Source organism: Bombina bombina, chromosome 6, assembly GCF_027579735.1.
Source record: "Bombina bombina isolate aBomBom1 chromosome 6, aBomBom1.pri, whole genome shotgun sequence".
Lineage (NCBI taxonomy): Eukaryota > Metazoa > Chordata > Amphibia > Anura > Bombinatoridae > Bombina > Bombina bombina.
In genome coordinates, this window is record NC_069504.1 from 536,469,155 (window position 1) to 536,493,077 (window position 23,923).

At 38.2% G+C, this 23,923-nt stretch overlaps 1 pseudogene; it reads left to right on the forward strand.

Annotated features, from left to right (window-relative positions):
- The first annotated feature begins 18,428 nt into the window (after positions 1 to 18,428).
- Positions 18,429 to 19,118, forward strand: LOC128665160 (uncharacterized; annotated as a pseudogene).
- Positions 19,119 to 23,923: the final 4,805 nt, after the last annotated feature.

The following is a 23,923-nucleotide window of genomic DNA, read 5'->3' on the forward strand; positions in this document are numbered from 1 at the left end:
AGGCTCACAGCGTATACTGTGCCCATTTGCCCAGTGCCACCACTCATATCTGGTGTAACAGTAGTGTACATTTAAAAAAACAACACTTTTTTGACTGTGAAATAATGGCAGACAGCTGCCAGTACCCAAGATGGCTGCCAATAAGGCAGTTGGGGAGGGTTAGAGAGCTGTTTTGGGGGGGATCAGGGAGGTTGGGGTCTAAGGGGTGATGCTACACCACAGCATATGTAAATATGCTAAAAAAAATAAAAATACAAAAAAAACTTTTTATTTTAATACTGGAAGACTTTCTGCCAGTACTTAAGATGGCAGGGACAATTGTGGGGTGGGGGAGGGAAGGGAGCTGTTTGGGAGGGATCAGGGGTCTGATGTGTCAGGTGGGAGGCTGATCTCTACACTAAAGCTAAAATTAACCCTGCAAGCTCCCTACAAACTACCTAATTAACCCCTTCACTGCTAGCCATAATACACATGTGATGCGCAGCAGCATTTAGCGGCCTTCTAATTACCAGAAAGCTACGCCAAAGTCATATATGTCTGCTATTTCTGAACATAGGGGATCCCAGAGAAGCATTTACAACCATTTGTGCCATAATTGCACAAGCTGTTTGTAAATAATTTCAGTGAGAAACCTAAAATTGCAAAAAAATTTAAGTTTTTTTTTTATTTGATCGCATTTGGCAGTGAAATGGTGGCATGAAATGTACCAAAATGGGCCTAGATCAATACTTTGGGTTGTCTACTACACTACACTTAAGCTAAAATTAACTCTTCAAGCTCCCTACATGCTCCCTAATTAACCCTTTCACTGCTGGGCATAAAACACGTGTGGTGCGCAGTGGCATTTAGCAGCCTTCTAATTACCAAAAAGCAACACCAAAGCCATATAAGTCTGCTATTTCTGAACAAAGGGGATCCCAGAGAAGCATTTACAACCATTTATGTCATAATTGCATACGTTTTTTGTAAAGAATTTCTGTGAGAAACCTAAAGTTTATGAAAAAGTGAACATTTTTTTTTTATTTGATCGCATTTGGCGGTGAATTTGTGGCATTAAATATAATAAAATGGGCCTAGATCAATACTTTGGGTTGTCTACTACACTACACTTAAGCTAAAATTAACTCAACAAGCTGCCTACATGCTCCGTAATTAACCCCTTCACTGCTGGGCATAAAACACGTGTGGTGCGCAGTGGCATTTAGCAGCCTTCTAATTACCAAAAAGCAACGCCAAAGCCATATAAGTCTGCTATAATGGCATGTCTGGCACACAGTGTTGGGGCAAGGGTCCATCTGACCACTGATACCTGGTCTGCAAAGCATGGTCAGGGCAGGTATATCACCTACACTGCGTACTGTGAAGCGGACGTAACCCTTACACTACCTGATCGATACAACATCATACCTGATGTTTTAAAGCATGTTATTCCAAACAATTTAGGAATGTTAGGTGATTTATGCCCTTTATGGATTAAAACCAGACTCTGCATCAACTATGTAATTTTCCATGGGAGTTTTTTATTTTTAACAGCTTTTTTCAAAGCTCAAGCTGTATAAAAAAAAAAGAGAAAAACGATTGGAAATATTTGATTTCATAAGCTTCATAGAAAGCTTAATTACAGAATATTAAATATAATTATAAAACTTTTTTTTCAAAGCTGAAATATCTAAAAAAAGTTGGTTGCTTCATAAGTAGCTCAATATTATAAAATATTTTAGAATAAGATATATATATATATATATATATATATATATATATATATATATATATATATATATATATATATATATGGGAGTCAAAGGGTAAACAGCGCTTATGGAGATTCTTAAAAACTGAATAATATTAAAATCTCGGCAGTGTTGGTGGGTAAAGAAAACAAAAAAAAAAAAAAAAAAAAAAGGGAAGAGAAGTATATGAATATACGTATATATATTAGAGTCTTTGATAGGATATTGGAATCCTAGTGTAATGAAGGCGTAATAGATACCCTTACCAAAAGTTACCTCAATCCTATGAGGTAAGTTTGCCGCATTGGAGGATGTATCTAGTGGTTGAATGAATCCTGGATGTTCTGGTCTGTATAAAATCGCTGCCTCTTGGAGTAGAATGGGATGTGGGTCCCCTTTGTGATGGTTTCTTTAGGAAACTTCCTGTATTTATTGCCTCTTGGAGCTTGGTTTTCTTGTCTTGGTATGAAAGGATGTCAGAGCAGGTGACGTGGTTACAGGGTACTTATTTCTTTTTTCTTTTCTTATTTTTTCTTCATTTTCCTTAGAGTTGTGTCAGCAGATACAAAAAAAGGGAAATTTTTTTGTATCTGCTGACACAACTCTAAGGAAAATGAAGAAAAAATAAGAAAAGAAAAAAGAAATAAGTACCCTGTAACCACGTCACCTGCTCTGACATCCTTTCATACCAAGACAAGAAAACCAAGCTCCAAGAGGCAATAAATACAGGAAGTTTCCTAAAGAAACCAGCACAAAGGGGACCCACATCCCATTCTACTCCAAGAGGCAGCGATTTTATACAGACCAGAACATCCAGGATTCATTCAACCACTAGATACATCCTCCAATGCGGCAAACTTACCTCATAGGATTGAGGTAACTTTTGGTAAGGGTATCTATTACGCCTTCATTACACTAGGATTCCAATATCCTATCAAAGACTCTAATATACATACGTATATTCATATACTTCTCTTCCCTTTTTTTTTTTTTTTTTTTGTTTTCTTTACCCACCAACACTGCCGAGATTTTAATATTATTCAGTTTTTAAGAATCTCCATAAGCGCTGTTTACCCTTTGACTCCTATTTTTCCTATATTGTATAGACTTAGTCTATCATACAATATTTGTACCTTCATAGCTGCTCTATGAGATTTTCATACCTCTGACTAGCGCATTTACTTGAGTAACGCCTGTTTCCACTCACTGACACTGAATGGTAACATTCTACTTAATTCTATATATATATATATATATATATATATATATATATATATATATATATATATATACATAATAAAGCTTTTTTAAAAAGCTTAAGTATTTTTTTAAAAAAAAGTTTGTTGCTCAGTAGTATACAATATTTTAGAATAATGTATAGGTATATATTATTATAAAGTATACTCTTTATTTTAAAAGTTATACTAATTTTTATATATATATTTATGGGGATATCTGTGTGTGCAGGTGACTATTACTGTGCATAATTATTAGGCAACTTAACAAAAAACAAATATATACCCATTTCAATTATTTATTTTTACCAGTGAAACCAATATAACATCTCAACATTCACAAATATACATTTCTGACATTCAAAAACAAAACAAAAACAAATCAGTGACCAATATAGCCACCTTTCTTTGCAAGGACACTCAAAAGCCTGCCATCCATGGATTCTGTCAGTGTTTTGATCTGTTCACCATCAACATTGCGTGCAGCAGCAACCACAGCCTCCCAGACACTGTTCAGAGAGGTGTACTGTTTTCCCTCCTTGTAAATCTTACATTTGATGATGGACCACAGGTTCTCAATGGGGTTCAGATCAGGTGAACAAGGAGGCCATGTCATTAGATTTTCTTCTTTTATACCCTTTCTTGCCAGCTACGCTGTGGAGTACTTGGACGCATGTGATGGAGCATTGTCCTGCATGAAAATCATGTTTTTCTTGAAGGATGCAGACTTCTTCCTGTACCACTGCTTGAAGAAGGTGTCTTCCAGAAACTGGCAGTAGGACTGGGAGTTGAGCTTGACTCCATCCTCAACCCGAAAAAGCCCCACAAGCTCATCTTTGATGATACCAGCCCAAACCAGTACTCCACCTCCACCTTGCTGGCGTGTGAGTCGGACTGGAGCTCTCTGCCCTTTACCAATCCAGCCACGGGCCCATCCATCTTGCCCATCAAGACTCACTCTCATTTCATCAGTCCATAAAACCTTAGAAAAATCAGTCTTGAGATATTTCTTGGCCCAGTCTTGATGTTTCAGCTTGTGTGTCTTGTTCAGTGGTGGTCGTCTTTCAGCCTTTCTTACCTTGGCCATGTCTCTGAGTATTGCACACCTTGTGCTTTTGGGCACTCCAGTGATGTTGCAGCTCTGAAATATGGCCAAACTGGTGGCAAGTGGCATCTTGGCAGCTGCACGCTTGACTTTTCTCAGTTCATGGGCAGTTATTTTGTGCCTTGGTTTTTCCACACGCTTCTTGCGACCCTGTTGACTATTTTGAATGAAACGCTTGATTGTTCAATGATCACGCTTCAGAAGCTTTGCAATTTTAAGAGTGCTGTATCCCTCTGCAAGATATCTCACTATTTTTTACTTTTCTGAGCCTGTCAAGTCCTTCTTTTGACCCATTTTGCCAAAGGAAAGGAAGTTGCCTAATAATTATGCACACCTGATATAGGGTGTTGATGTCATTAGACCACACCCCTTCTCATTACAGAGATGCACATCACCTAATATGCTTAATTGGTAGTAGGCTTTCGAGCCTATACAGCTTGGAGTAAGACAACATGCATAAAGAAGATGATGTGGTCAAAATACTCATTCGCCTTATAATTCTGCACACAGTGTATATATGAAACGGAAAAGGGTAGAGAAGCGCACAAGATAGGCACCCCTAGTGAAGCCTGTTTGTACTAGTGTTATAAACAAAGCAAGGTAAATAGAACCACTCACGGGATTTGACCTCAATCGATATGAGGTATAGATAAGACACAGGTTATAGTTGGTGTAATCGATATCTCCTTCTGCTTTCCCCTTGTTCCCAGCTGTCCACTATGATCCTTCCGGTCCTGGATATAGTTTAGTCTCTGTGGGAGTGAAACTAGGTCCACTATCAAAATCAGGATGTGTGTGGGTATTATAGGGACAAGCATAAACCGTATTCCATGCGGTGTATATAGAAGATAAAAAAGTTTATTTATACATACACATTAAAGTATTTACATACATAGATAAAAATGCAGCACGAACGGATGGGATAAGTATCAGTGCATATATACTTAACACTCCCTCCGTTATTCAGCTGCTAGTAAATAGTAGAATTCTAGGCCCACTCTACACTTGGTAACGAGTGGTCGCGATCACACAGTTCCGTGTGATACAGTGTACCCTTTGTTCCTGTGTCAGGCGAGTATCGGGCCGTACGTATGGCGGGGGGCGGAGCCCAATTTAGATAATTGTAGATAGTTTATTTAATTAATTTATTGATAGTGTAGTGTTAGGTTTAATTGTAACTTAGGTTAGGATTTATTTTACAGGTAATTTTGTAATTATTTTAACTAGGTAACTATTAAATAGTTATTAACTATTTAATATCTATTGTACCTGGTTAAAATAAATACAAAGTTGCCTGTAAAATAAATTTTAATCCTACAATAGCTACAATATAATTATTTGTTATATTGTAGCTATATTAGGGTTTATTTTACAGGTAAGTATTTAGTTTTAAATAGGAATACTTTAGTTAATAAGATTTATTTTATTTCGTTAGATTTAAATTATATTTAGCTTAGGGGGGTGTTAGTGTTAGGGTTAGACTTAGCTTTAGTGGTTAATACATTTATTAGAGTAGCGGCGAGGTCCGGTCGCCAGATTAGAGGTTAATACTTGAAGTTAGGTGTCAGCGATGTTAGGGAGGGCAGATTAGGGGTTAATACTATTTATTATAGGGTTTTTGAGGCAGGAGTGAGGCGGATTAGGGGTTAATACATTTATTATAGTAGCGGTGAGGTCTGGTCGGCAGATTAGGGGTTAATAATTGTAGGTAGGTCGCAGCGACTTTGGGGGGGGCAGATTAGGGGGTAATAAATATTATGCAACAAGATTTCACAGTTCAGTCAGTAGGAGTTTAAAGAGAGAGAGAGAGAGAGAGAGAGAGAGAGAGAGAGAGAGAGAGAGAGAGAGAGATGATTGTATATATTAAAATTTCATTTTATTAAGTTCGTTAAAACAGACCTGGCACAGCACATAGAAATCCCCACTGCTGACGCGTTTCCTGCCTCACGGGCAGTTCATCAGAGCATACAGAGATCACCTGAAGCTGCTGTTTAAACACACAGGTACACCAAAGAAGTCCAATCACATTAAAGCTAGGTGAGAGTGAGAAACACCCACACTTTAACTCATTCAATTCCATTACTATATTATACGTTGTTTAAATGTGACTGAACCAATGGGGTTCCTAAGAGGTAACAGCGCAAAAATAAAAAATACAAAACAAAATGTAAAATTTGAATGTTTAGAATAAAAACTTACTTGGGAACATTTTAAATCGTAACAATTAGCTGGTGAAAGTTACGCCTGTAATATAATGTTACTTTGAAATTGCTGAAGTTTAATAATAATAGAGTAAAGGTGAGTTAGCCCATAGCCGTTAAGATATATAAGATAAATGCAAAATGTTATCTAGGGGTCATCACCAAGACTGTATCAGTCAAATTAGAAAAATAACTGAATAACTTTAAGCAAGTAAGCCAACAAATTAGTTTTTCGCTATATTTTCCTGAAAAGGCACATATGAAAGATACATTATTCTTCTGAATTAGAAAGACACTAAATCTGAAATTACATATATTACGAAATGTTTACAAAAGGTCAGACAGGCCAAAGTAATGAAAAAGCACCTATATTTCTGAAGTATGTAATTATTGGATACAAAGATTTATATGTATAAATCAGCTCCTATCTATGAAAAGTTTAACATCGCTAATTTTATTAATCCCTAATGGATGACCCGTTTTTAAAGTATGAATCCAAAAAATTTCTCTTTTTGATAAAGCCTGATATCTATCTCCTCCTCTAGCTCCCAATGTGACTTGCTCAATCCCTTGAAAAAGAAAGTGAGCTAGTCTGTTGGTATGTTCAAAAAAATGTTTTGCAACTGGAGTCTTTGGAACCTCTGCTTCCAATGACAACAGATGCTCTCTTATTCGATCTTTGAGATTCCTTGAAGTGAGACCAATATATTGAAAATTACAGAAGGAGCAAGTTATAAGATAAACTACATAAACAGAATTACAATTGATGGATTCTCTTATTTTATAAGAAATCCCCGTCTGCATAGATTTAAAGCTATTGCCTACAAGAGCATAATCACAGCATTTACAAGGTTTAGTACCACATTTGTGAAAACCAATGTTGGTGGGGAGCCAGTTATTTATTGTATTCTCCCTGATTTTGATTTTGGAAGAAAAGTTCTTTCTTATTTTGTCACCTATAGTATCAGACCTGCTTGCAACACAATTGCAATTACCAGAGATCAACCTAAGATCAGCATCTCTCTCCAGCAATGGCAATCTCGTTTTAATTATATTACAGATATCTCCAAATTGTCTACTGAATTTGGTGACAAAATTAATACCTTTTTTTTTTTTCATAGACTATCTTAATTTCAACCATGGTAACCTCAAGTTCACCTTCAGTGCATCCCACACCAGCATTCCTTATCTTGATATATATCTAAGGAATGATGGTCAAACAGTATTTACAGAAGCATATAGGAAAGAAATAAGTGGCAATACTATTCTTAGGGCAGATTCCTCCCATCCCAAACATTTAAAAAAGGGGATACCAAAGGGCCAATACATCAGACTTAGACGCAATTGTACCAATCTAAGTGACTTAAAAAAACAGTCTAACTTAGTATCAAGTTTTGATAGAAATAATTTATTAAAAGATCGTATTATTTCTAATTCTGACCACGGATTGAAACAAAAAAAAGGTCTTAATTTTGTCACCAAATTCAGTAGACAATTTGGAGATATCTGTAATATAATTAAAACAAGTTTGCCATTGCTGGAGAGAGATGCTGATCTTAGGTTGATCTCTGGTAATTGCAATTTTGTTGCAAGCAGGTCTGATACTATAGGTGACAAAATAAGAAAGAACTTTTCTTCCAAAATCAAAATCAGGGAGAATACAATAAATAACTGGCTCCCCACCAACATTGGTTTTCACAAATGTGGTACTAAACCTTGTAAATGCTGTGATTATGCTCTTGTAGGCAATAGCTTTAAATCTATGCAGACGGGGATTTCTTATAAAATAAGAGAATCCATCAATTGTAATTCTGTTTATGTAGTTTATCTTATAACTTGCTCCTTCTGTAATTTTCAATATATTGGTCTCACTTCAAGGAATCTCAAAGATCGAATAAGAGAGCATCTGTTGTCATTGGAAGCAGAGGTTCCAAAGACTCCAGTTGCAAAACATTTTTTTGAACATACCAACAGACTAGCTCACTTTCTTTTTCAAGGGATTGAGCAAATCACATTGGGAGCTAGAGGAGGAGATAGATATCAGGCTTTATCAAAAAGAGAAATTTTTTGGATTCATACTTTAAAAACGGGTCATCCATTAGGGATTAATAAAATTAGCGATGTTAAACTTTTCATAGATAGGAGCTGATTTATACATATAAATCTTTGTATCCAATAATTACATACTTCAGAAATATAGGTGCTTTTTCATTACTTTGGCCTGTCTGACCTTTTGTAAACATTTCGTAATATATGTAATTTCAGATTTAGTGTCTTTCTAATTCAGAAGAATAATGTATCTTTCATATGTGCCTTTTCAGGAAAATATAGCGAAAAACTAATTTGTTGGCTTACTTGCTTAAAGTTATTCAGTTATTTTTCTAATTTGACTGATACAGTCTTGGTGATGACCCCTAGATAACATTTTGCATTTATCTTATATATCTTAACGGCTATGGGCTAACTCACCTTTACTCTATTATTATTAAACTTCAGCAATTTCAAAGTAACATTACATTACAGGCGTAACTTTCACCAGCTAATTGTTACGATTTAAAATGTTCCCAAGTAAGTTTTTATTCTAAACATTCAAATTTTACATTTTGTTTTGTATTTTTTATTTTTGCGCTGTTACCTCTTAGGAACCCCATTGGTTCAGTCACATTTAAACAACGTATAATATAGTAATGGAATTGAATGAGTTAAAGTGTGGGTGTTTCTCACTCTCACCTAGCTTTAATGTGATTGGACTTCTTTGGTGTACCTGTGTGTTTAAACAGCAGCTTCAGGTGATCTCTGTATGCTCTGATGAACTGCCCGTGAGGCAGGAAACGCGTCAGCAGTGGGGATTTCTATGTGCTGTGCCAGGTCTGTTTTAACGAACTTAATAAAATGAAATTTTAATATATACAATCATCTCTCTCTCTCTCTTTAAACTCCTACTGACTGAACTGTGAAATCTTGTTGCATATTTGTTGATGTTTAATAAGAGTTCAGGAGAGCTCTAACAGTTACAGCGTAGGACAGCATACGTCACAGGCACTTACCTGTCGAAATAACAGTGAAGTGTACACAGCGTTCATGCCGGAGGGCAGACGGTTTGTTAACAAATACACCTGAGTTACTTGCATCCGCTACTAAGCTGAAACTGTCTGATATACACAGCCATCGATTGACACCGGAGTGGTAAGCACGCTGTTTATACATTACATCTTAAGAAAGTCTGAAGTGTATTTTATACCTGTAAACTCTGTGATTTCCGCATTTGTTGGGGCCTCTAATGAGGGGTTGTTCACAAGAGTCATATGGATATTACTATTACACTGTATTAGTCAACGCAATACTTTGAAATATTATGGTAATAAATATTATGTAGGGGTCGGCGATGTTAGGGGCAGCAGATTAGGGATACATAGGGATAATGTAGGTGGCGGCGGTGTCCGGTCGGCATATTAGGGGTTAAAAAAATTATTAGAGTGGCGGCGATGTGGGGGGACCTCGGTTTAGGGGTACATAGGTAGTTTATGGGTATTAGTGTACTTTAGAGCACAGTAGTTAAGAGCTTTATGAACCGGCATTAGCCCAGAAAGCTCTTAACTACTGGCTTTTTTTCTGCGGCTGGAGTCTTGTCGTTAGATTTCTAACGCTCACTTCAGCCAAGCCTCTAAATACCAGTGTTAGAAAGATCCCATTGAAAAGATAGGATACGCAATTGACGTAAGGGGATCTGCGGTTTGGAAAAGTCGCGGCTGGAAAGTGAGCGTTAGACCCTTTCCTGATTGACTCTAAATACCAGCGGGTGGCCAAAACCAGCGTTAGGACCCCCTAACGCTGGTTTTGACGGCTAACGCTGAACTCTAAATCTAGGCATAAATCTTTTCTACTTTGGTAGCTTTATTATATATTATGTTGGCTAAACTGGTATATTTATTTTATAAATAGAACAGTTGAATATAAAAAAGGCTGTTTCTACATCTGTAGAAATATTTATACATAGATTAAAGCCGTTTGCACTATAAAATTTTGGCTAATTTGTTAGCTTAATTATATATCCTGTAGCTTTATTAGAAGTTACATATTTTCAATATATTTAGGACAGCAGTCCATTCAAATAAGGGTGTCATTACACCTGTAGGTTATATTTATATAAATATATGTATAATACACCTTTAGATTAATTAATTTATATTTATAGATAAAAGCAGCGTTGCTAAATAAAGTGTTGCTATAACTGTAACATAATAAAAAATATATATATATTATTGCTACATCAATAACCTTATTAGCTATACTATATTTGGAATATATTTAGGACAACAGTCCATTTAGATAACGTTGTACTATACCTGTACATATTTACAATATACAATATTTAGTACAGCAGTCCATTCAAATAAGGGTGTCGTTAGACCTGTAGGTTATATACTTATTAAATATATGCATAATATACCTATATATATATATATATATATATATATATATATATATATATATATATATATATATAGATAGATAGATAGATAGATAGATAGATAGATAGATAGATAGATAGATAGATAGATAGATAGATAGATAGATAGATAGATAAAAGCAGCGTTGGTAAATAAAGTGTTGCAATAACTGTAACATTATATCAAATATATATATATATTTTTGGTACATCTGTAGCCTTATTATTTCTAATATATTAGGCATATATTTAGGACAATAGTCCATCTAGATAAGGTTGATAGTATACCTGTATGTATATGTGTATATATATATATATATATATATATATATATATATATATATATATATATATATATATATATATATATATATATATATATATATATATATATATATATTAAATAAGTCTGTGTTTTGCCACTGCTGTAGCTTCAGAATATATATATAAAAAATTAAAAAACATTTGAAAAACATGCCCTCTAAGAAAAAGTTATCTTTATAAAAACAATTTGCTGCTAAAAAGAGACCAAATGAGAGAGATAGGATAAATACAAATAAAACAACTGATGAAGAAAGGGCCCATTTAAGGGAATCAAAAACAGTTCAGACAAGAAAAGACAGAGCAAATATGACAGAAAATCAGAGACATAAAGAACAACAAAAAAATGCTTATGCTCATAGAAAAGCACGTTCAGAAAATGAAAATCAGAAACACAAAAACAGCTTAGCATAAGCAATATAGAAAGGGAACATAAAAGGAAACAGTGCAAGTTATGTAAAAATTCATCGTACAAATTTGGCAAAACATACTCAACATATTGCAGCACTTGTGAGATATGATGATTCATTTGATCATCATAACTGTGGAGAGCTAAATGTTGTATGCAGCAACTGTGATGCATTACATTTTGCAAAAGAGCAGCCATTAGACAAATTATTTAGTCAATGCTGCAGCAAAAGGAAAAGTAAATATTGAAGCTATTAAATTTGCTCCTTTAATAGAAAGTTTAATGACAGAAGTCATAAATATTAAAAAAAAAATACAGAAATATTAGATCTTTTAATAATTCATTAGCATTTGCTTCAATGGGGGCGAATATTGCTCCTCCTCCCGGTTATGGCCCTTACTGTTTTTAGAATTAATGGACAAATATATCACAGACCTGGATCACTACATCCTTCCAATGAGGATAATAGAAAGTTTGCACAACTGTATATTCTTGATCCAGATGAGGCTGTACAACAGTGCCTTAAGATTGATGAAAATACAAATTGCAACCCTGAATTAATGACTGAGTTGAGTTCTTTTATGGCTTTAAACAATCCTTTTGCAGAAGCATGTAAAATGTTATATGAAGTAGAACAAGAATGTTTAGAAGATGCATCTTGAACTGATGTTATACCTGCACCTGTGACCATGGCAATAATACAAGATCGCAAAAACGATCAACGTAGATATAATGCTCCTCGGTGTAATGAGGTAGCTATTATTTTCTAAAATGCAGATAGTGAACCTACTCTTGAGCGAGATCTTATTATTCATTGTCGAAGTACAAACAATGAAAAAAAAAACAGAAAGGATAAGAAATTTTAGATCCAAATTTGGAACCAATGTTGTATCCACTTTTTTTCCCTTTTGGGGATCAAAGTTGGTCACCTAAAATGAAACTTAATTATAACCCTACTACAGTTAGAAATATAAGAACTCAATCCTTAGCAAAGCCAAGAGAAAGGGTCACACAAATGCAATTTTATGGGTATATATTTAACATCCGTCATGAGTTTAACCCATTTCTGAGTGCTGGGAAATTGACTCAGCAGTAGTGATGTCACGAACATAAAATTTTGCGTTTGCAAATCGCGAACGCGAACTTCGACAAAAGTTTGCGAACAGGCGAACCGGGCGAAAAGCCATTGACTTCAATAGGCAGGTGAATTTTAAAACCCACAGGGACTCTTTCTGGCCACAATAGTGATGGAAAAGTTGTTTCAAGGGGACTAACACCTGGACTGTGGCATGCCGGAGGGGGATCCATGGCAAAATTACATAGTTGATGCAGTCTGGTTTTAATCCATAAAGGGCATAAATCACCTAACATTCCTAAATTGTTTGGAATAACGTGCTTTAAAACATCAGGTATGATTTTGTATTGATCAGGTAGTGTAAGGGTTAATCCCACTTCACAGTGACAGACTAAACTCCCTATTTAACGCACCGCAAACAACCGCAAACAGTCCATTTGCACAACCGCAAACTCCCCATTTGCACAAGGTTGGATACCAAGCTAGCAATGTCCCGTTCCTTGTCCTCACTGATGTCATTGAAGGTCTCTTCCTCCACCCAGCCACTTACAACACCAAGGGTCCCCGAAAGGTGACAACAAGCCCCCTGGGATGCCTGCTGTGTTTGGTCTTCCACCTCCTCAAAGCCACCTTCCTCCTCTGACTCCTCTTCTTCAGAGTCCTCTCTCTGCGTTGCCTCTCTCTGCATTATTATAAGGTGTGTTAAGTAGTACTATTCCTATCAGTTTAATCCCTGTTACGTCCCCTATCAGGGGACGTGTATATGGCATGGATTTTAAGAACTGGGAGATGGAAAAAGATGCTTGGTCGGTCCTCCTACTTCAAATTTGGGGCACTGCGTGTGCAATCTACTGTACCACCAGATATGAGTGGTGTGTTAAGTAGTACTATTCTAATCAGTTTAATCCCTGTTACGTCCCCTATCAGGGGACGTGTATATGGCATGGATTTTAGGAACCGGGAGATGGAAAAAGATGCTTGGTCGGTCCTCCTACTTCAAATTTGGGGCACTGTGCGTGCAATCTACTGTGCCACCAGATATGAGTGGTGTGTTAAGTAGTACTATTCTTATCAGTTTAATCCCTGTTACATCCCCTATCAGGGGACGTGTATATGGCATGGATTTTCGGAACCGGGAGATGGAAAAAGATGCTTGGTCGGTCCTCCTACTTCAAATTTGGGGCACTGCGTGTGCAATCTACTGTGCCACCAGATAGGAGTGGTGTGTTAAGTAGTACTATTCTTATCAGTTTAATCCCTGTTACGTCCCCTTTCAGGGGACGTGTATATGGCATGGATTTTAGAAACCGGGAGATGGAAAAAGATGCTTGGTCGGTCCACCTACTTCAAATTTGGGGCACTGCGCGTGCAATCTACTGTGCCACCAGATATGAGTGGTGTGTTAAGTAGTACTATTCTTATCAGTTTAATCCCTGTTACGTTCCCTATCAGGGGACATGTATATGGCATGGATTTTAGGAACCGGGATATGGAGAAAGATGCTTGGTCGGTCCTCCTACTTCAAATTTGGGGCACTGTGCATGCAATCTACTGTGCCACCAGATATAAGTGGTGTGTTAAGTAGTACTATTCTTATCAGTTTAATCCCTGTTACGTCCCCTATCAGGGGACGTGTATATGGTATGGATTTTCGGAACCGGGAGATGGAAAAAGATGCTTGGTCGGTCCTCCTACTTCAAATTTGGGGCACTGCGCGTGCAATCTAATGTGCCACCAGATAGGAGTGGTGTGTTAAGTAGTACTATTCCTATCAGTTTAATCCCTGTTATGTGCCTTTTTTATTGGTTTGGTTTTTGAAGCCACAGTGCTGCACCAGAGGCCAGAAAAAAAAATTAGGTATTGTTTCAGCCACTGCTGTAGCAGCGGCCAGAAAAATTGATGTTTCTTTCCCAGGCAGAAAGTGCCCTAAAACATTGTGGCTTCAACCCTAGTTGGTGGCGGATAAGTCATGCAAGTCATCCGGCATTCAGAGATAAAATACAGTAGCGTGTGGACCATTTCTAGCCCAAGGCAGCTCATCTCGTCAGGCCTTTTTTAGTCGAATGTATCGCCCAATGTCAGTCCCTTCAGGATCCATCCCTCATTCATCTTAATAAAGGTCAGGTAATCTAGACTTTTTTGACCTAGGCGACTTCTCTTCTCAGTGACAATACCTCCTGCTGCACTGAACTTCCTTTCTGACAGGACACTTGAAGCGGGGCAGGCCAGAAGTTCTATAGCAAATTGGGATAGCTCAGGCCACAGGTCAAGCCTGCACACCCAGTAGTCAAGGGGTTCATCACTCCTCAGAGTGTCGAGATCTGCAGTTAAGGCGAGGAAGTCTGCTACCTGTCAGTCGAGTCGTTCTCTGAGGGTGGACCCCGAAGGGCTGTGACGATGCATAGGACTTAAAAAGCTCTGCATGTCCTCCATCAACAACACGTCTGTAAAGCCGGCGTGGTCGTGGGAGGAGGAGGATTACTTTCACCTCTTCCCCTGTTAGATTCCCGTTGTGCTGTGACATCAAACTTATACGCTGTGTAAAGCATACTTTTTAATTTCTTTTGGAACTGCTGCATCCTTTCCGACTTGCAGTAATTCGGTAACATTTCAGGCACTTTATGCTTATACCGGGGGTCTAGTAGCGTGGACACCCAGTACAAGTCGTTCTCCTTCAGCTTTTTTATACGAGGGTCCCTCAACAGGCACGACAGCATGAAAGACTCCATTTGCACAAGGTTGGATGCTGAGCTACTCATGTCCCGTTACTCGTCCTCAGTGATCTCACTGAAGGTTTCTTCTTCCCCCCAGCCATGTACAACACCATGGGTACCAGAGAGGTGACAACAACGAGCACCCTGGGATGCCTGTTATGGTTGGTCTTCCTCCTCCTCCTCCTCAAAGCCACATTCCTCCTCTGACTCCTCTTCCTCATAATCCTCTTCCAGCATTGACGCAGGTCCAGCAAGCGATGCTGATAAGGCTGTTTCTGGTGGTGATGGTGACCACAACTCTTCCTCTTTACGCTCATCTACGGCCTGATCCAGCACTCTTCGCAGGGCACGCTCCAGGAAGAAAACAAATAGTATGATGTTGCTGATGGTGCCTTCGGTGCAACTGACTAGGTTTGTCACCTCCTCAAAAGGACGCATGAGCCTACAGGCATAGTGCATAAGTGTCCAGTAACGTGGCGAAAAAATACCCAGCTCCGCAGAGGCTGTCCTAGCACCCCAGTCATACAAATAGTCGTTAACGGCAGCAGTGGGTACAACATCATCATCATCACACCGTACATCCATGTCTGTAATGCTGCCTGACTGAGACATATCACTGTTATCTACATCCTCTGTCAATGATGGTTGTGCATCTTTCATTTCTTCAAACTGATGTTTAAATAACTCCTCTGACAGTCAAGTGAAGCTGCTGTGGTGCTAGTGTTCGTGGTGGCGACAGGCGGGTGAGTGGTAACTTGAGAGGTGCCCGAAGTTAAGCTGGAGGATGGTTTGGAATCGTCAAGGTTCCGAGCGGAAGCTGTAGAAGATTGGGTGTCCTGTGTTAGCCTGTCAACTATGTCCTCAGAACTTTTCGAGTTCATGGTACGTGGCCTCTGAACACTGGGCATTATTCTAGGGCCAAAGGGAATCACAGCACCCCGACCAAGATGGCACCTGCGGGGTGACCTGCATCTGCCTGTCATTTTTTTTTAAATGTACACTTACACTACTAATAAACAAGATATGAGTGGTGGCACTGGGCAAGTGGGCACAGTATACGCTGTGAGCCTGACACAAAAAAGCAGACTGATGTTTAACAGTCCAAAAAGTTTTTTTTTTTTTAAATGTACACTTACACTACTATTAAACAAGATATGAGTGGTGGCACTGGGCAAGTGGGCACAGTATATGCTTTGAGCCTGACACAAAAAAGCAGACTGATGTTTCACAGTCAAAAAAGGTTTTTTTTTTTAAATGTACACTTACACTACTATTAAACAAGATATGAGTGGTGGCACTGGGCAAGTGGGCACAGTATACGCTGTGAGCCTGACACAAAAAAGCAGACTGATGTTTCACAGTCCAAAATTCTTTTTTTTTTTTTTAAATGTACACTTACACTACTATTAAACAAGATATGAGTGGTGCCACTGGGCAAGTGGGCACAGTATACACTGTGAGCCTGACACAAAAAAGCAGACTGATGTTTCACAGTCAAAAAAGTTTTTTTTTTAAATGTACACTTACACTACTATTAAACAAGATATGAGTGGTGGCACTGGGCAAGTGGGCACAGTATACGCTGTGAGCCTGACACAAAAAAGCAAACTGATGTTTAACAGTCCAAAAAGTTTTTTTTGTTTTAAATGCACACTTACACTACTATTAAACAAGATATGAGTGGTGGCACTGGGCAAGTGGGCACAGTATACACTGTGAGCCTGACACAAAAAGCAGACTGATGTTTCACAGTCAAAAAAGTTTTTTTTTAAAATATACACTACTATTAAACAAGATATGAGTGGTGGCACTGGGCAAGTGGGCACAGTATACGCTGTAAGCCTGACACACACACTGGCAGGCAGGCAACTGCAATTAGATTACACAAGCAGACTGATGTTTCACAGTCAAAAAAGTTTTTTTTTTTTATTTACACTACTGTTACACCACATATGTGTGGTGGTACTAGGCAAGTGGGCACAGTATATGCTGTGAGCCTGACACACATGCAGGCAGGCAGGCAACTGCTATTAGATTACACAAGCAGACTGATGTTTCACAGTCAAAAAAGTTTTTTTTTAAATTTACAGTACTGTTACACCAGATATGAGTGTTGGCACTGGGCAAATGGGCACAGTATACGCTGTGAGCCTGACACACACGCTGGCAGGCAGGCAACTGCAATTAGATTACACAAGCAGACTGATGTTTCACAGTCAAAAAAGTTTTTTGTTTTAAATTTACACTACTGTTACACCAGATATGAGTGGTGGCACTGGGGAAGTGGGCACAGTATACGCTGTGAGCCTGACACACACGCTAGCAGGCAGGCAACTGCAATTAGATTACACAAGCAGACTGATGTTTCACAGTCAAAAAAGTTTTTTTTCTAAATTTACACTACTGTTACACCAGATATGAGTGGTGGCACTGGGCAAGTAGGCACAGTATACGATGTGAGCCTGGCACACATGCTGGCAGGCAGGCAACAGCAATTAGATTACACAAGCAGACTTATATTTCACAGTCAAAAAAGTTTTTTTTTTTAATTTACACTACTGTTACACCAGATATGAGTGGTGGCACTGGGCAAGTGGGCACAGTATACGCTGTGAGCCTGACACACATGCTGGCAGGCAAGCAACTGCAATTAGATTACACAGAAAAAAAGCCCTAGAAAGGGCTTTTTGGGGTGCTGTCCTTACAGCAGAGATCAGATGAGTCATTCAGGACTGTAGTGGACACTGAATACACTAGCCTAGCTATAGATTTCCCTACTAAATCAGCAGCAGCTACACTGTCCCTCCTCTCACTAACAATGCAGCTTCTGAATGAATCTAAAATGGATGCTGTCCAGGATGTAGGAGGGTCTGGGAGGGAGGGTCTGCTGTTGATTGGCTGGAATGTGCCTGCTGACTGTGAGGTACAGGGTCAAAGTATTACTCAATGATGACGAATAGGGGGCAGATCGAACAATTCATGACATCACTACTCAGTAGTACTTTGCAGATAAATATGTTAAAACAGAAGCTAATCGTTTAAACTTTGTTAGACACAATCAGTCCAAATTAAGGGTTGAAAAGTATACAGGTCTCATTGACCATCTTCAAAATGTAGCTGCAGAGCAGGGCTTACTTCCCGGCAAAGCAGTTATACTTCCATCTATATTCCAAGGTAGCCTCAGTAACATGGTACAGAATTACCAAGATGCCATGGCTATTGTAAGAAAATATTGGAAGCCTGATTTTTTTATAACTATGACATGTAACCAAAAAAGGTAAGAAATTGTGTTAAATCTGAAAGAAGGTTCAAGCAGTTGAATTTCGACCTGATTTAGTGGCAAAAGTTTTTAATTTAAATCTTCAAGAACTTCTTGATAATATCACAAAGAAACATGTTTTGGGTAAACCAGCTGCCAAAGTTCATGTAATTGAATTTCAAAAACGTGGGTTTCCTCATGCACATATTTTGCTTATATTATGTGCACAAGATAAGCCTAAATATGCTCAAGTTATTGATAGCTTTATTTGTGCTGAAATACCTGACATTGAAGTCAATCCACGGTTACATGCAATTGTTACCAAACACATGATACATGGGCCCTGCGGGGAGCATAATCCAAGATATCCATGTATGGTTGATGGGGTTTGCTCTAAGCAGTTTCCAAAATCTTTCCAAGAAGAAACTTTAATCAATGTAGATGGTTATCCACGTTACAAGAGAAGCAAAAAAAGTCTTTCAATTGAAATAAATGGTAAAAAATAGATAACTCTTGGGTTGTACCATACAACCCATACTTGACATTAAAATACAACTGCCATATTAATATTGAAAGCTGTGCTTCTATAAAAAGTGTAAAGTACATATTTAAACATATTTATAAAGTGCATGACTGTGCAAATATTGCTATTAAAGAACATGAAACACTTCTTCATGATGAGATAAGTTCATTTATGGATTCAAGATATGTTAGTGCTCCAGATGCAGCATGGCGGTTTTTTGGCTTTCATATGCACCATCATTCACAATCGATTGTGCAATTACAAGTTCACCTTCCTGGAGAACAGTCAGTATATTTTACTGAAGACAATATTGAAACTGCAGTAGAAAGAACACATTATAGAGACGCAACTTTGACTGCTTGGTTTAAATTAAACAAATAAGATTTGTCAGCTCATGCATTTCTTTACACTGATATACCTCAGCATTTTGTTTTCCATCAAAAGACAACAACATGGAAAAAAAAGAGTACAAGATCAAGCAAATAACACTATTGGTCGTATGTACTCAATAAGTTTAATATCAGATGTTGAGAGATTTTGTTTACCCTTGCTTTTACTTCATGTTAAAGGAGCAACTTCTTTTGAAGATATTTGTACAGTTGATGGTGTTCAATTTCCCACCTTTAAAGAAGCAGCTCAAAAACGTTGTCTTTTTGAGGATGATCAATCTTGGGATTTAACTTTTCATGATGCCTCAACTGTTTAGAGAGCTTTTGGCTCATTTTGGTGCTTTAGCATCTCCACCAAATGCTAAAGACCTTTTTGAAAAGTGCAAAGAATTTTTTTTGAAGACTTTTCAAGACATTCAGGTCACACATCAGAGTGTCAAAATTGTTTAAATTATGATCTAAGATATATTCAGGATATATTAATTGTTCATGGAAAAAATTATCAAAATTTTGGTTTACCAAATCCTCTAAACAATTTACCTGAAAATCCCAGAGATCTCTATGATGCTTCTTTTGAAAGTTATACTGGAGTTCAAATGAAGGCATCTTTTAATGACTTTCAAAGAGAAAGCTTTGAAAAAATAATTTCTGCATCAGAAAATGACAGTTTATCACAAAGGTGTTATTTCCTTGATGGTCCAGGTGGTAGTGGAAAAACTTACCTGTACAAGACTCTGTTGAGGACAATTAGAGGGAATAGTGAGGTAGCATTACCAATTGCTTCAACAGGTATTGCAGCAAATTTGCTAGAAGGTGGACAAACTTACCTTTCATAGTTTAAATTGCCAGTTCCTCTGGTGGATACAAACATCTTCCATGAGGCAAACCTCTAATGATGCGCAATTGATCCGTAGCGAAAAGATAATTATTTTGGATGAATCAACCATGTCTTCCAGTGATGCACTTAGATGTGTTGACAAACTGCTTCAAGAGTTGATGAAGAACAACAAACCTTTTGGAGGCAAAACTATTCTGCTTGGAGGGGATTTTAGACAAACTCTTCCTGTTGTTGCACACGGAAGTAGAGCAGCTATAGTTGATGCCAGTATAAAATGGAATCCACTCTGGCATAAGTTCAAACTTTTGAAGCTGACTAATAATGTCAGATCTGTTGATCCATAGTTTAGCTCTTGGCTTTTAAAGCTTGGAGATGGACTACTGACAAATGAGCATGATTTGCATGAAGACATTCCATCCCAAATGATATGCAAAGACTCCATTGTAAAGGAAATTTTTGGTGAAGAGTAAAAGATTCTGATGCTTTTTTAGTTTTCAAAAATGGCCATTTTATGTCCAAAAAATAGTGATGTTGATAAAATCTATGAGGAAGTACTGACTTTGATAGAAGGTGAAACCTCTACTTACTTAAGTACAGATTCCATTGATGATGAATCACAGGAAGATAAGGATAACTACCCAGTTGAGTTTTTAAATTAATTGGCACCTTCTGGAATGCCAGTTCATAAACTCAATCTAAAAAAAGGTAGTATAATTATGCTTTTGCGTAATCTTAACACCAAAAGAAGACTTTGGGGCTGTCACACATATGCAATTCACCGTTATTGTATACTACTGTCCCTTTAAGATCCTAATACAAATTCCTTTAAATACCTCCCTCAACCTTATGTCAGTGCTTGGTATTGATTCTCTGTCCACCCAAGCTCCACCCAAACCTCCCAACCTGTTTGGTGATCACTCAGTTCGGATACTGTCAGCCTGTGCCTCCCTAACTCCACACAGACCTGCTTCGCTAATCCGGAACTTGGCCTCTGTGACGTCACACGCCGTACTCAGCCGCCACAAGCCAGCTCTCACTGCTCTCACCGCTGACACCGCTGCTGCGGTTTACTCTCTACTACAGCCCGCTAAAGGTACCATTACTAAGAGCATCTCTCATAAGTTTTTGTCAAATCTGTCTTTAGTGCTAATTCCTTATCAAAGTACCTGTTCCTATTTTTTCTGACACTTTGTTTTGACTGACCCTCCGCTGATTTTGTTACCTTACTTTTTGGCCATTAATGTCCATTTTGCGCATATATATATTGTTTTTTCATATTTTCTACCAGTGATTACAAGGAAGCAAGATACACTGCTGAAACCCTTATTTTATACTTGCTGCGTCAGCCATAGTTCATTCTGCTGCAACTTGCATATCATATAACAAACTGCTTCATGTGTGTGTGCTGGGATTTTACTTATTACACCGGGGTAATGCTCATGTAATTTCCTGCTACATACTTAGCAACAACCTATCAAATTTTATATATCAGCAGCTGTGGTCCAATTTCTATTTTTTTGTCTTCTTTCCAGACATTACAGAAATACCAAGCCATTTATAAAATGGACCCAACTGATATGTCAGCTCATATGCAAACATTAAGCACTAAAGTAGATATGTTAACTGAAGGGCTCACAGCACTCAAATTAGAGAATGATAATTTAAAAACATACATAAAGGAGGTAGTGGATAGAAAAACCCCTCCCCAGGAACCCCAAATTAGTGCTCCTGAACCTTTTACAGGTGATAGAAAAACTTTCAGGGAATTTAAGAACTCATGTTATCTGTTGTTCACCCTCAAACCATATACCTATCCTAATGATAGGATAAAGGTTATGACCACCATATCTTACTTAAGAGCAGAGCCCAGAGCATGGGCAAACACCTTTTTGGAGCATAACGATGAGATCCTTAATTCCTTAGACTCCTTTTTCTCTGCCCTTGCACAAATTTATGATGACCCCTTTAAACAACAGACGGCAGAAACAGCTATGAGGTCTCTAAAGCAGAGGAAAAGAGAGGTTGAGGAATATATCTCCGAATTTAAAAGATGGGCTCCTGACACCCAATGGAACAACTTGTCTCTGCGAAACCAATTTCGCCTAGGGTTGTCAGAAGCCATTAAGGATGAACTATCGCGTACCCAAATACCCCCTACTCTTGAACAACTAATAGATCTCAGTATTTGCATAGATAGGAGACTTAGGGAAAGACATCATGAAAGAAGTAGTCACGACACACCCTATAGGCAAAAAACCACATCAACTCCACCCACAACACATTCAAAACCCCCAGCTGAACCTATGGATATCGCTTTCCTACGAGGTCCTCTGAGCTCCCAGGAAAAATTAAGGCGTCGCACAAATAATCTGTGCATGTACTGCGCATCAGAAGACCATGGGGTCAGAGACTGTCCCAACTTAACCCGTCAAAGAAAGGGTAAGTTGCTTACTCCCACTTTCTCAATAAAAAGCATTCTCAAATCTGCTCATTACTGTAAAATTCCTCTTGTCTTACAGTGGGACCAAACTCGGGTGACACTTCAAGGGATCATTGACTCCGGTGCCTCTCTCTCTTACATTGACTGTTCTTTCTGTAAAATAAATAATATACCCTTGCATAAAAAACTGTCTCCTGTCTACTTAAGGGGGATTGATGGTAAGGTTCTCTCCACTGGTCCAGTTACCTTCGAAACCATTCCCATCTTAATGTCAACAGAATGCCATCACAGGGAGTATATTAAATTTGACGTTATTACCTCTCCTGATTTTCCTTTGATATTAGGGTTACAGTGGCTTCGGCAACATGATCCCTTGATATCATGGTCCTCACTCTCCTTAAAATTTAACTCTGAGTACTGCAAAACTACCTGTTACCCACATCTACTTCTACAAAACACCTCAGAGAGTTTACAGTCAAATGTACCTATGGAATATGCAGAGTTCAAAGATGTATTTAGTAAAACCCAATCTGAAACTCTTCCTCCACACAGGCCATATGACTGCCCCATAGATTTACTACCTGGAGCAGTCATACCATGTGGTCACATATTCCCTCTCTCCAAACCGGAATTACTACACCTCAGATCCTACATCGACGAAAATTTGAAGAAAGGTTTCATCAGGCCATCAACCTCCCCTGCTGCAGCAGGTATCTTTTTTGTAAAGAATAAGGACGGTTCCTTAAGACCTATAGTGGATTATAGGCAGTTAAATAAAATAACCATAAAAAACCGTTACCCCTTACCGCTGATTTCGGAACTAATTGAGCGGTTGGTAGGCTCTAAGATCTTCACCAAGTTAGATCTTAGGGGCGCGTACAACTTGATCAGGATGCGGGCAGGAGACGAATGGCTGACTGCTTTTCGTACCCGTTATGGGTTATACGAATATGTAGTTATGCCATTCGGTCTCTGCAATGCCCCTGCCACCTTCCAGCACCTGATCAATGACATCTTCAAGGATGTGCTAGACACCTACGTCGTTATCTACTTGGACGACATTTTAATTTTCTCAAAAACCCTCGCTGAGCACAAGATGCATGTCCGTCAGGTTCTTACACGTTTACGAAACAATTCATTATTTGTGAAGGCCGAAAAATGTACGTTCCACGTAAACAGTATTCCTTTCCTGGGCTACATTATATCTGATATGGGAATACGCATGGACGAAAAT